The sequence below is a fragment of the Lygodium microphyllum genome, chromosome 16 (assembly GCF_053477565.2).
Source record: "Lygodium microphyllum isolate KBCC chromosome 16, Lygodium_microphyllum_v1.1.10, whole genome shotgun sequence".
Classification (NCBI taxonomy): Eukaryota; Viridiplantae; Streptophyta; class Polypodiopsida; order Schizaeales; family Lygodiaceae; genus Lygodium; species Lygodium microphyllum.
The window spans coordinates 141210631-141223608 of record NC_141150.1 but is presented as its reverse complement, the minus strand read 5'-3'; the positions used below and the strand labels follow the sequence as shown (position 1 = coordinate 141223608).

Below are 12978 nucleotides of genomic sequence, written 5' to 3'. Positions count from 1 at the left end.
ATTTTTCACAATGTATTATTGTTATTTTGATTATATATGTCTTGTGTTCCTAACTTTCTATGTTTCTTATCAACTTGCACTAAAGTTTAGATAGCTAAGATGTCACCAAATATAAAAGCTAGTAAAAGTTGCATCCCATCTACTCTGTTACTTGAAAAGGCCTCCCATCTCTTTGGAGAGCTCATCCATTTTAATGAGCGTCGAGAAGAACCATTATCATCTTTCTCTGTTATTATTATACTTGAGAGCTCATCCTTGCTGGCTTTCTTTGGGAGGAGGACAGCATGGATGGTGGTGAGCAAGCTCTTGATGAAGTACTCCGATAGCTCAGCACTGTAAAAGATGAATGTCCATGTCCACTTGCACAAGCTGCCCATGATAGTCTTCATGTTGATAACCATAAAAAGATGAGTCCCAATTGTGATGCCCATAAGTAGGAGTTTGCATTGGAACTTGCTGATCCGCTTGCCATGTTGAATTGGGATCATGGGAAGTTGTAAGAGAAAACTTCTCAAAAAGTGAAGTAGCCTCAGCAACAAACTTATCAACCTTAAGAGAGCATTGTTCAATCCCTTTCCACATTTGCACAAGGTCATCAAATAATTCCCTGTCAAGCTTGCTGTCTAAGTGTCCCATAACCACTCCTTTGGCCATAACTTGAGAAGTATGTGTCCAAATGACATGGTTCTTGGATCTAGATGAAATACTTGATCACTAGACACTTGGGTTATTGTTATAGATCATCCCCTGGACATGCATTTTCCTCATTCGGGCTGTGTACATATGTATTTTCCAGCCAGGCAGCCATTCGAGAGTGTTAAAGTATGCCAAGCAGATGTGTTGACATGTCAGCAGGCGACTGTGCAGGTGCCACATCAGCAGCCACATCATCAGTGCCACGTCAGCTGCCACGTGGCAGATCAGGTCAGATAGGTCAGCAGATCAGGTCGGCCATGGGACGCGTGCCGATTCGTTTCCCCTCCGACCCGTCACCGTCGGCCCTGCTCGGCCCTCGGCCCCTGCCCTTCGGCCCCCGCGTCCTCAGCCCTCGGCCCCTGCCTTCGGCCCTCAGCCTTGCCATCTTCCTCGGCCCCTGCCTTTAGCCCTGGGTCCTTGCCCTCGGCCCTTGGCCCCGCCCGGCATCTCCCCTCAGCCCTATCGCGTGCGTCAGCCCCCCGCCCTGCCATACTCCACCATCATCCTCTTGCCACCTCCATGATGCCATCGGGTCTCGCTAGGGGGTCACACCCACTAAGTTCCTTCCTAGTCATAGAAACAACCTTTACCCAAACTTCTTGATCTCGTTTGACCACATGTCTTGCATCAGCTATCATTCTCGAAGCAATTTGAGAAACATGGACAATACCCTTTTTGCGTGCATGAAAGCCTGCCAGATTCCACACACTGTAACACTCTCGTGAAAATGCAGCACCCATGGTAGTGGATGCACTACAAGCCTTCTGCCAAGACAAAGACCTCATCGTGAATCTAGGGAAAACCAAGGTTATAGTATGCTGCGAAGTGTAGCTGTAGTTGAGCTGCCTACGAATGCCATTTTCAGCCAAGAAATCAGCAAATTCATTTGATACATACTCCCCACCACTATCCGATCGCAAGCAAGAGATGTAGCATTCAAATTCCTTCTCAACCTGTGCTTTGAACTGCTGAAAAATAGCAAAGACCTCATCTTTTGTTTTCAATATGTAAAGCCAGGTATAGCGACTGTAGTCGTCAATGAAAGATACATAGTATCTGGAACCTCCCATAGAGGCATTATGAGCTGGGCCCTAAACATCAGAGTGCACTAACTGCAATGGACGTGTATTCTGCCTTACATGCCTGATAAACGGCAATCGAGACTGCTTACCAAACTGGCAAGCCTCGCATACATGACCAATATCTGAATATTGGAATTTGGGTAAACCTGTGACCAGCTGTTTCTTCTGCATAGTTTCCAGCCTTTGCAAATTGACATGCCCCACTCTCTTGTGCCAGATTTTCAAATCCCTAACAGTGCCAGAACCATGGGCAAACATAGCTGAATTCAACTCTGGCAAAGAAGCATCAAGAGTAAACATTCTGCCGTGCATGTGACCACGAGCTATCAACTTGCAGCCATTGCCAAACTCTTCAATAAAGCAGCCATGCTTATTGAATCTAACCTGCAAGTTCTGCTCCGTCATCTGACCAACAGACAATAAGTTTTTCGTAATTGAAGGGACATGCAAGACATCATGCAGATTTTTCTTCCTGCCGTCATGAACCACAAGAGGCACTTTGCCTTTATGCTCAATGCTATGCTGCGTGTCATCACCTGTGCATACATAGCCATGCTTTTCAGCCACCATATCTGTGAACCAATCACCGTGAGGGGTCATGTGATTTGACGCCCCTGAGTTAATGTACCACACTGCATCATTAGATGATTTTTCAACAATCTTATCTTTGACATATTGCATGGCAAGCAGTCGATCACCAGAATCATTTGCCTGACTGGACGTAGCATAGTGTCCATGCTGTTTACCCTTCTGATTCTCGTGCTTCTTCCAGCAGTCCTTTGCAATATGCCCATACTTGCCACAGTAATGACAATCCTTGTCTTTGTTTGGATTGTTTGACTGACGCTGCTGCTGCCATGAGCCTCTGCCACCACGGGAGTTAGATCTCCCCCTGCCTCGAAAATTTCCACGACCTCTTGCATTTGATGGCTGCTGATTTTGATTGCCATAGGATGCATTCTGCTGGCCTCCTCTGCCAGATCCATAACCCCTGCAACGGCTGCCACGGCCACGCTGATTCGAGTAAAAAACTGCATCCTTATTCTTTGAACCGCTTGATCCTATAGCTAAGCCAAGCTTCACCTCTTCATGAATCAATAATGCAACCAGCTCATTAAAGTTAGGCATTTCAGCCCGCACAGACACTGAAGTGTCAAAGGACTTGTACTCAGGACCTAAACCATTCAAGGTCACTGCAACCATATCTTCATCTTCAACCTATGAACCAACAGATGCCAGCTGATCCGCAATAGTCTTTATCTCAGTTACATACTCCTGAATGGATCTGTTCTTTCTCTCCATATTATTAAACTTTTGCTTTAACTGGATCTTCCTTGCACTTGTAGTAGTGCCATAATACCTGACCAAGATGTTCCATGCATCTTTTGGAGAGCGACAATTCATAATCTGCATAACCATGCATCTGATATACACAAGGACAGCCAGTGCAAAACCCTGCGTGCTCTCTCTGTCCAGAGTCGATGAGCTCGCATCTATTCTTGTGTTGCAGGTCTTTCTTCTGTAGTAGGCAACCTGGGTTCAGCTTCAGCTCTAGTGACAAGCTCCCAGTAACCTTTGCCTATCAGAAAGTTCTCCATGCGGAACTTCCATATTGCATAATTGTTGCTATTGCTATCAAGCTTCTCTCCCACAATCTAGGTTATGTTGTCTGTTCTATCAGCATTTGCCATTTTATAGACACTGCCTGACTACTTGCAAACCAATAAGTCAACTTGACAAACATCAGCCCGCAACTGTATGTGACAATTTTCTGCAATTAATTGCAGAAAAAAACAGGGTATTTCGACCCTCTAGCAGCCCCAGAACAGTCCACAACAAGTGGGATACACTGTAAGTAAAACAGTCAAGACAAATGCAATGTAGTTACTTCAGTTGAAACTCTTCCAACCTCACTGCCAGGGTACAGACATGCAGTCTAAAAACTGTAATTCTGGGAGTGACCAGTAGTGATTTCAACCCCAAAACTGAGTAATATACATGTCATACATGTCCCAAACCTTCATAGATGGCTGCTAGTACATGTGTCAAGCCATACATAGGCATAAAAACACACAACAGTACATAACCAGCAGATACGAATGTTGTAAATACATTCCAGGTTCCAGACAGCCAATGCACTGGCAACAGGGATTCATTTCAGTCCCAATGAACCATAAGACATTCGCATCACTTCAGTCTCCAATGTGCAAGCATTTGTCAGTCACAAACCAAGCCTTCAAGTACCTGTATGGCTAATGAACTCAACTAGTTCTTGTAAGAACTAGAGTAACTAATGAGTGCTTTATGTCTGCAATTTTTGACAGTTTTCAGCCTGTCACAAACTCTCAGATCAGGCCACCAAAAGCTCCAAATTTACCAAGAAAAATGACATGTCTTCTGCCAAGCATCACATGCTACATTCAAGCTCAGTGCACATGCGAAATAGCATCCAAATCTCAGACCATACAAGTGTAAAATGTCCCTGTACTTTCAATGACTGTTCAGCCCAATCTATTCAGACCTATGCAACTGTATGTCAGCTCACACATGAGCTTCCACAGGGGCAATAGCAAGGTAAGAACCTTCCTTGGTATGCATCCAGCCTGTATTCCACTTGAACGTGCTTTGCATCTTAAATCCCAGCCAACAATGGCAACCTGTTGATAAGTGCAGCCCAGACAAACAGTTCAGCTTGTAGATGACCAAATGAGCATTTGGAGACCCCCAAGCAAGCACACAAGATGCCAAGTATGTGCTGAATTAAATCTGTCCACTTCATAGTCAATGCAGCCCCATTTTGGGCATCAAGAACCAGGCGCAACCTGTCAGCAACTCGTTTTTACATCTGCATTAGGGCTGGTCATTAAAGCTCACTCAAATCAAGCTCTAATGCTTGATTATTATCCCCTCTAGAAGGCTCAAATGGTTAAGTATGTTGCTTCTGCAGTCGTTCCACTCCTGAAGGACAGGCGCATTCTAGCAGACCACGTGTTCAGCAGCTCTGAAATTTCGTTTTTCTTTAGCTACCTATGTTGCTTCAGCCAACCATGTTGTTTCAAGTACATAACTAGCATTCATAAAGTGCTTGATGGTCTTCATTTAGCACAGTAATGCTCCCCCAAATCCACGTTTCTTCCATCAGACGCAACCCTGTCATGCTGCGCTTTCTTCCAGGCCACGTTTGTTTTAAATGACTGCTGGTTTTTAGTATTGATACTCATTTGCATAGGCTTCAAGACTTACCACTAACCTTACTTGAGAAGCCTTTCTAGACAAAGACTAGAAACAAGTCCTTCATGCTTCCAGCTATGGTTGTCAAGGCCATAGGACAGATCTCTTCACCACTGCAGATGACAGTTGACTCCTTTCCTCTGACTTCAGCTCCTGCAAGTCCAATGCCACACTCCCAGGCACACAGTCTTTGCCGATTCATGGCTCTGATACCATGTTCAAATTCATGGAGACAGAAAGATATCATAACCAGAGTGAAGCAGCATGCTTCCTCTCACACACTTCATCATTCATTCAACACTATATAGTGAAAGTACAACCTAAGGTCATAAGACCATTCACACCAGGAGTAGCACCGACTTATTTAATGTACCTGACTAAGATAGCTAGACTAGCTGTGTCCAGCTCATGTCGGTCAAACACACATGAGAGAGCTTGATATTCTAACATTATATGCAAACCACATAGTCCTCATCTCCAGTACCCCCGAGGTATTATAGCGCCATCTGGATGCACTACAAGCCTTTTGTCATGACAAGGACCTTATAGCAAACCTGGGGAAAACCAAGGTCATGATATTTAACACCTCTACCCAATGGATCCGGCGATCAGTACCCCCTTTCACATATGGCGTAGAAACAATAGAAGTGGTCCAGAGATACGCCTATTTGGGGATAACATTCTTAGGGCCGAGCTTTACTCTGAGGAAAGCAACAGAAGATAGACTAACACGAGGCTATGCAGCCCTAGGGTCAATGGAGAGCCAGTGTGCCCGCATACAGCTCCAAGAGCATCGGAAGCTATGGCTCTTTGACACCTTGGTCATGCTAGTACTTTTGTATGGGGTTCCCATATGGGGATTGAGTCTCTACCACACAAGGAGGAGCACACAGGACCAACCATTGCCCAAGGGGGAGGCTGTCTATAAGGGATGGGAGCAGATGGAGCGACCCTTGGTTCTTATGATATCACATATGATCCAGAGTAAGCCCTTCGTGCCAGATGAGATCATCAGAGCAGAGATGGGGGCACCGCCCATAGTAGCAGAGGCTCTCTTCTAGATAGTGACCTTCCTGCACTGACTCTGGGATGCACACATTCGGGTTCCCCATTCGGGTTCATTATTCGCATATCCTCATTTGGGTTCATTATTCGCCTAAGCTACATGGATGCACAAATATCTCATGGAGTACGATGCACCATTGGACAGATCCACACATCCTCACACTAGCTGCGGATCGAGACAGGCAGGCATAGTACAAACCCCCTCCCCCCAGAAGACAGGATTTGCCAGCTCTGCCAGCTTGAACCATAGACAGAGAAACACTAAATATACAGATGTCTCGTGTACTATGAGATCAGAGGGCGATTCCACTGCCTGTTCAGAGAGGGATTTGGGTCACTTTCCAAGGTGATGGACTTCCAGGATCAGCCGGCTTTTCCTACTGGAGCTACAACGTTATAGAGATCACCTCCTACAGACCTCGGAGGGGAGACAAGGAGCCGCCCACCAACGCACAATGACAGAGTTCTACCAAGCACCGACTATCCTCTCCACCATAGAGGCCCCACCAACCCACCTAGCCTCCCCCGCCATCGGGGCCCACCCTTGACATAGCCATCACAAGACGTAGAATCCGTCGCCCACGTCCAGCTGGCCCCCGCCCTTGTAGGAGGCACATGTTGCGGATACAAAGGATACTACAATGCCACCAGGGGACCATACCCCACCGCTTTAGTCTCTCCATGTTAGATAGACTCGTGAGAAATATTCTGGGATGATCATGCTCCATGAGCGGTTCCACACTGTATCTGGCATGTATATCACTTTCGTACCCATTAGCTATGTGCTCCTTTTTGGTTTTTCTTCCACTTAGCCTATCATAGCATTAGATAATAGCTTTATTGAGACTTGGGAAATCCCCAAACTCCCTGGATGTAAAAATCTTTTTGGTCTCATAGGCCGATTTGGCCTTTCGAAGATGTTAATATAACTTTCTTTCTTGTTTCTTTCTCTTTCTGTATTCGTATTTTTTCTTGTGTTGTGAACTCTCACATGGTAGCATTGCCTAACTGAGAGCACGTCTTATCATAGGAGAACCCCAACCATCTAGCACTACTTGCATTTGCTGCAAACACAATCTTTTGGAGCTTAGATGGCCATATATGGAGTGTCCCCACCTTGAGCCTTTCCTAGGCGGCATTATCTAGAGGCAGCGTGGAGCTTGCATTATGATCAGGTGGCAACTTTTGGGGCAAGGTGGCTGCATTGGTGTTTGCATTTTATCAAGGCGACAACAATTACTGGCCAGCCCTTTTCTTTTGGCGGCCACTTTTGGGACAGTTGGTTTGTTTTTGGAGGCCGGCGGCTACTATATATATATATATATATATATATATAGCCCACATAAGCCAAAAGTGGCTTGTTTTTTGAGGCCACTTTTGGTCAATTTTTGCTAATGTGGACTATATATAGTAGCCCCTCTCCTTATTCCCACAAACTTCTTGTAGATTTTAGTACCCCAGTCTCTGTCTCCTCTCCGACATTGATGCTGCCATTCATCTCAGCCTGATTTGGTGTGACAAATGCGGGATCTAGAGCATGGCAAAACGGGAAGCTATGGAGGATGAAATGAGAAGTGTGGACTCATGATGGAGAAGACAAAGACATTGTTTGTTACACAAGTGAATTAGGTTCCAAGATTGAGACTTGGACTCATAAACACAATCTTGTGTATGTGGACAATGACATTGACACTTCACTGATAAGAAAAGAGTACTATCATTGCATTAAGAAAGGAAGCAAGTACAATGCTTTATAGGAAAGTAGGAAACTGCAGTAGGCACCATTGTGCATATGGGATAAGTTAGCCTGCATATCCTTGACCCTGAGGCTCCATACAAAGAGGCTGTTTAGTGAGTGTGATTGCTGATTCTCAACACCCCTCCTCAATCACAACTAGAAAAGGCACAAAGTGTGTAGAGGCTGTAATGAGAGCCACCTGCAAAGTGTGGGCATACCACAGACATGGCAAAACACCAGAGGCTGTCGCAGAAAAGGCTAAGTGTGGGTACCATAAACATGGTGGACATCCAGAGGCTGTAACAAGGGCCTCACAAAGTGTACAAGGACTGTAATTCCAAGTTACTTAAGGAGTTTACAAAGCTTATGGCAGGAAGCATTAGGGCAAGGAAATACAAGGCTTTTAAAACAGTCTATCAGAAATATGAGAGTACAAGGACTGATGAGTCTTGTCCTTCCGATCCTGGTGGTCTTCATCTTCATCTTCTTCTTCCTTTGCTCTATTTTCTTCTTCTTCTTTGACTGCGACTAGATAGGCCTTTTGGGATCTCTTTCTTGCGTGGCAGAACTTCTCAGTGTGTCCGATCCTTTTGTAGAAGTCGCAGAAGAGCTGATCCTTCTTGCCTTTGTACCTGTTGCCAACATATAATGCATGCTCATCTCTAGAGGTACTTGGTTCTTCCTTAGTTTTTAGCTTCTTTTCCTCTTCTAACAGTGATGCCTGGATATCAACAAGTTCAGGATTTGGCATGTTGATTAAAGTTGTTGATACATTATTATATTCAGGAGGCAAGCTCTTAAGTAGAACACCGATGCAAACATCTTCATCCATTTTAATGTTGATTCCTACAAGTTGGGTTAGGAGTCCTTCCATGTAATTAAGATGTGTGGCAAGTGATGTGCTGGACTTCATTTCAAGCCTGAAGAACTCAATCAGGAGACCATACTTTGATGATTTAGATTGTGCACTGAACAGGGTGTCAAGTCTTTTCCATGTATCCTGTGAGGTCTCACAGTTATTCAGATGATGGATATAACTGTCGTCTAGCTCCAATTTGATAATGGCCTGGGCTCTGTCATCATTCTTTTGCCAAGTAGTTGCAAGGTCCGCGTCCCGAGGTTTCTTCTCTTTGCCATTTGTGATGGCCCAGAGACCCTTTTTCATCAAGATGAGCTTGATGCGGGTTTGCCAGGTGTGGAACTCGACTCCTTTGAATCGAGCATTTGGAGAGTCTTTTCCCATGTTAGACTTATGGGAACAGTAGCAAACCAACTTCAAACTTATTAGATTTGAGCAGCAGAAGAGTTGGTTGAGAGACACAAGTGCTAAAAAACACTAACTGAGTGTCAATGAATACCAAATCTGCAAATTCCTTTACTCTTTTAAAATCCAAGTGATCTTCCCCTTCTTGATTTGATGCTGATACCTTCAAATCTGAGTGACAGTACTTTAATGAACTTCAGAGAGTATTTCTCAGTGATTAAAATCACTGTTGATAACTTCAGTGAGAGAAACAGTGAGAAATGTCAGAATTTTGAAGCTTTGGCTATGGCTTCTGCATTAGGGTTTCTGGGGGCAGCCTGGTTTTTTGCTGATTGCAGGAACTACAGTGGATCATTTTCAAAAGTTTTTATATGCGTAGGAAGCTGACTTCATGGGCTATCAAAGTCCCATGATAATCGTCAACATCGTGGACTGTATACAGCACGCAGGCAGCTCGAACGTAAGCAGGCACAGTTCTGACAGATTTCCGCGATTTCTGCAATGCTGGAGCCAGGGCGCAGTAATGCAATCGATTTTTGTGCCAGGATGAATTGCCTTGAGTAGAGGAACAACTCCCTAGAAGAAATCGTGGGCTGAAATGGCCTGGTTGAGGAGTTATTGAAGCTCCAAGTAAGGTAGGTCTTGTCTGGCTATGGCAGACAAAGAGCAGAGATTGAGGATTTTCACAATGCTGAGCTCCAGATGGTCCAATGTCCTAGATTGATGTGATACAGGGAAGCTTTGTGAGTTGGGGAATACTTTTCCAGAAGGAAGCTCCAAGAGATTTGACCTGTGGAGTGAGATATAAGCAGCTCAACCTGACAGGGTGCTGCTGGCTATGGTTGCCATGGAAGCTTCAGTGAGAGTAGAGTTGGGAGATGAAGTCATGAGCTGACATTGAGCTAGATTGAGGTTGAGAGGAATCAAGAGAGGCTAGAGAAGCAATGCCATGCCCAACTGGGCTCTGATACCACGTGACGAATGCGGGATCTAGAGCATGGCAAAACCGGAAGCTATGGAGGATGAAATGAGAAGTGTGGACTCATGATGGAGAAGACAAAGACACTGTTTGTTACACAAGTGAATTAGGTTCCAAGATTGAGACTTGGACTCATAAACACAATCTTGTGTATGTAGACAATGACATTGACACTTCACTAATAAAAAAAGAGTATTATCATTGCATTAAGAAAGGAAGCAAGTACAATGCTTTATAGAAAAGTAGGAAACTGCAGTAGGCACCATTGTGCATATGGGATAAGTTAGCCTGCATATCCTTGACCCTGAGGCTCCATACAAAGAGGCTGTTTAGTGAGTGTGATTGCTGATTCTCAACATTTGGTACCCTCACTGACGCTTTGGGTTGTGTGCAGGAACTAGTCCACATCATTGTATTCATCTCCAGTGCAACATTTGTTTCTTTATTTTCTGTCTCTCTCTCTCTCTCTCTCTCTCTCTCTCTCTCTCTCTCTCTCTCTCTCTCTCTCTCTTTATCTCTGTATTCGTGTTCTTTCTTCCATTGCGCACTCTCACAAAACTAACTCGGCCATAACACAAGACTCAGCTATGTACATAATGGAAGAGTCTTCAACAAAACTTGGCTCTTTACGTTTAGTCTTTGCATTTCGTTTCACTAAGATGATGATAAAGCCTCCCCTATAACTCTTCAAGCAAACGGCTTCATCGTTGGTCATTCATGAGCCCAACCAATAAACTTACAGCAAAATACAAAATACAAGTGTTCAATGCCATATCAAGGACCCAATCAGCTGCATGTGAGATGGGAGGCTAAACAGCTCATCGCACCTGGGGTTTTGGAGTGAGGGATTATCCCAACTGTGACCGAGATGGTGGCGGCTTGCTTTATCAAGATGAAGGTGCTGAAGAGGAACTTCAGATACGGCTGAATGAGGATGAGCCCGCATTCTTGAGAGGACAAACCCGGTACTCTATTGATGTGGCCCTTGTAAAAGATTGTGAAAATCCCAAATGGCTCTTTCCAAAGGGCTGTGATGACTCACTCTGCCTTGGCAAAAGAGAGAAGAGAGCTTCGAGAGCAACAACAGAGGACTATGTTGGACTCCATCCCCAAAGATTTGAATTGACCTTGGGTGGATCCAATGCCAGAGTCAGGGGAGAGGTGTTTGGTACAGGAGCTTTGTGGTGTTGGCCTTTCTACCTACGATATCCTTGAGTGGAAGAAGGATGTGTTTGGAAAGGCACCCACTTTTGGTCAGAGATCAAAGCTTTCAATTCAAGAACAGAGACAGAGTCTCCCCATATACAAGTTAAAGGATGAATTGATCAAAGTAGTTCACGACAATCAAGTGCTAGCGGAGACTAAGGAGAGAGGTTCAGGTAAGACAACACAGGTCATGCAGTACCTTGCGGAAGCAAGGTACACAACGAGAGGAAAAATTGGGTGCACCCAACCTCAAAGAGTTGCAGCAATGTCTGTTGCCAAGAGAGTAGTTGAAGAGTTTGGTTGCAAACTAGGGGAGGAGGTAGGATATGCCATCAAGTTTGACGATTGTATAGGACCTGAGACAGTAATAGAGTACATGACAGATGGTATGCTCTTTAGAGAGGTATTTGTTGATGAAAATCTTTCAGCTTATTTTGTGATCATGCTTGATGAGGCACATGAAAGGACGATACATACTGATGTGTTGTTTGGGCTATTAAAATGGTCGGTTAGTTGGCAACCTAACTTGCGTCTAATTGTTACATCAGCAACACTGGATGCTGAAAAGTTTTCAGGTTAATTTTTCAGCTGCAACAGTCCTGCAGATTCATCTGACTGAACCAGATGGGGATATACTGTTGTTCTTATCTGGCCAGGAAGAGATTGACACAGCCTGCCAGATTCCATATGAAAGGATGAAAGGGCTGGGCCCAGACGTTCCTGAGCTAATCATTCTCCTTGTCTATAGTGCCCTCCCCAGTGAGTTGCAGACAAGAATTTTTGAGCCATCTCCTCCGGCAACAAGGAAAGTGGTAGTAGCCACCAACATTGCTAAAGCCTTGTTGACAATTGATGGCATTTGTTGTGTAGTTGACCCAGGATTTGCAAAACAGAATGTCTACAATCCCAAGCTTGGTTTAGACTCCCTTGTCATGACACCCATTTCCCAAAGAGGTGACTTGGTGGCTGTCATTTTATTCTCAAAGAGGTGATGACTTTGCTTCTAGGTAGCATGATCTGGTGGCTGCAAAATTAATCCAGGAGAGGAGTTACTCAAAATGATCATTGCAGTGTTGTTATATCCTATTGTTGTCAGTAACTAGATAGGGGTAGTGCCAACGCTTTGGTGTTGATAGCAGCATTCTTTCCCTTCCATGGCAGGGGTAGAGACAAGGACAGGGACAGGGACAGGGACAGGGACAGGGACAGGGACAGGGACGGGGACGGGGATAGGAATACCAAATGGAATGATTAGAAACATGACCACCATGACAGTTATGATAGGGCTACTAAATATCATTATAGGAACCATGACAAAAATGATGAGTTGGAGAGAGAGGAGATCGAGGCTTTAAGGGTGCCCCTAAAGAGGTAGAGCTTTTTGCTTTGTACCATGGCAGGGTTTCTAGAGTCATGGATAATGGCTGCTTCGTACAACTCTCCAGCTTTCATGCACGCAAAAAGGGTATTGTCCATGTTTCTCAAATTGCTTCGAGAATGATAGCTGATGCAAGACATGTGGTCAAACGAGATCAAGAAGTTTGGGTAAAGGTTGTTTCTATGACTAGGAAGGAACTTAGTGGGTGTGACTCCCTAGCGAGACCCGATGGCGTCATGGAGGTGGCAAGAAGATGATGGTGGAGTATGGCAGGGCGGGGGGCTGACGCATGCGATAGGGCCGAGGGGAGATGCCGAGCGGGGCCAAGGGCCGAGGGCA

General features: G+C 44.9%; 2 pseudogenes; both read left to right on the top strand.

Moving 5' to 3' along the window:
• Positions 1–845: 845 nt before the first annotated feature.
• Positions 846–12253, top strand: LOC148023514 (putative pre-mRNA-splicing factor ATP-dependent RNA helicase DEAH5 pseudogene; annotated as a pseudogene).
• Positions 12254–12415: 162 nt separating this feature from the next.
• Positions 12416–12978, top strand: part of LOC148023513 (putative pre-mRNA-splicing factor ATP-dependent RNA helicase DEAH5 pseudogene) — a 28380-nt pseudogene continuing 27817 nt past the window's right edge.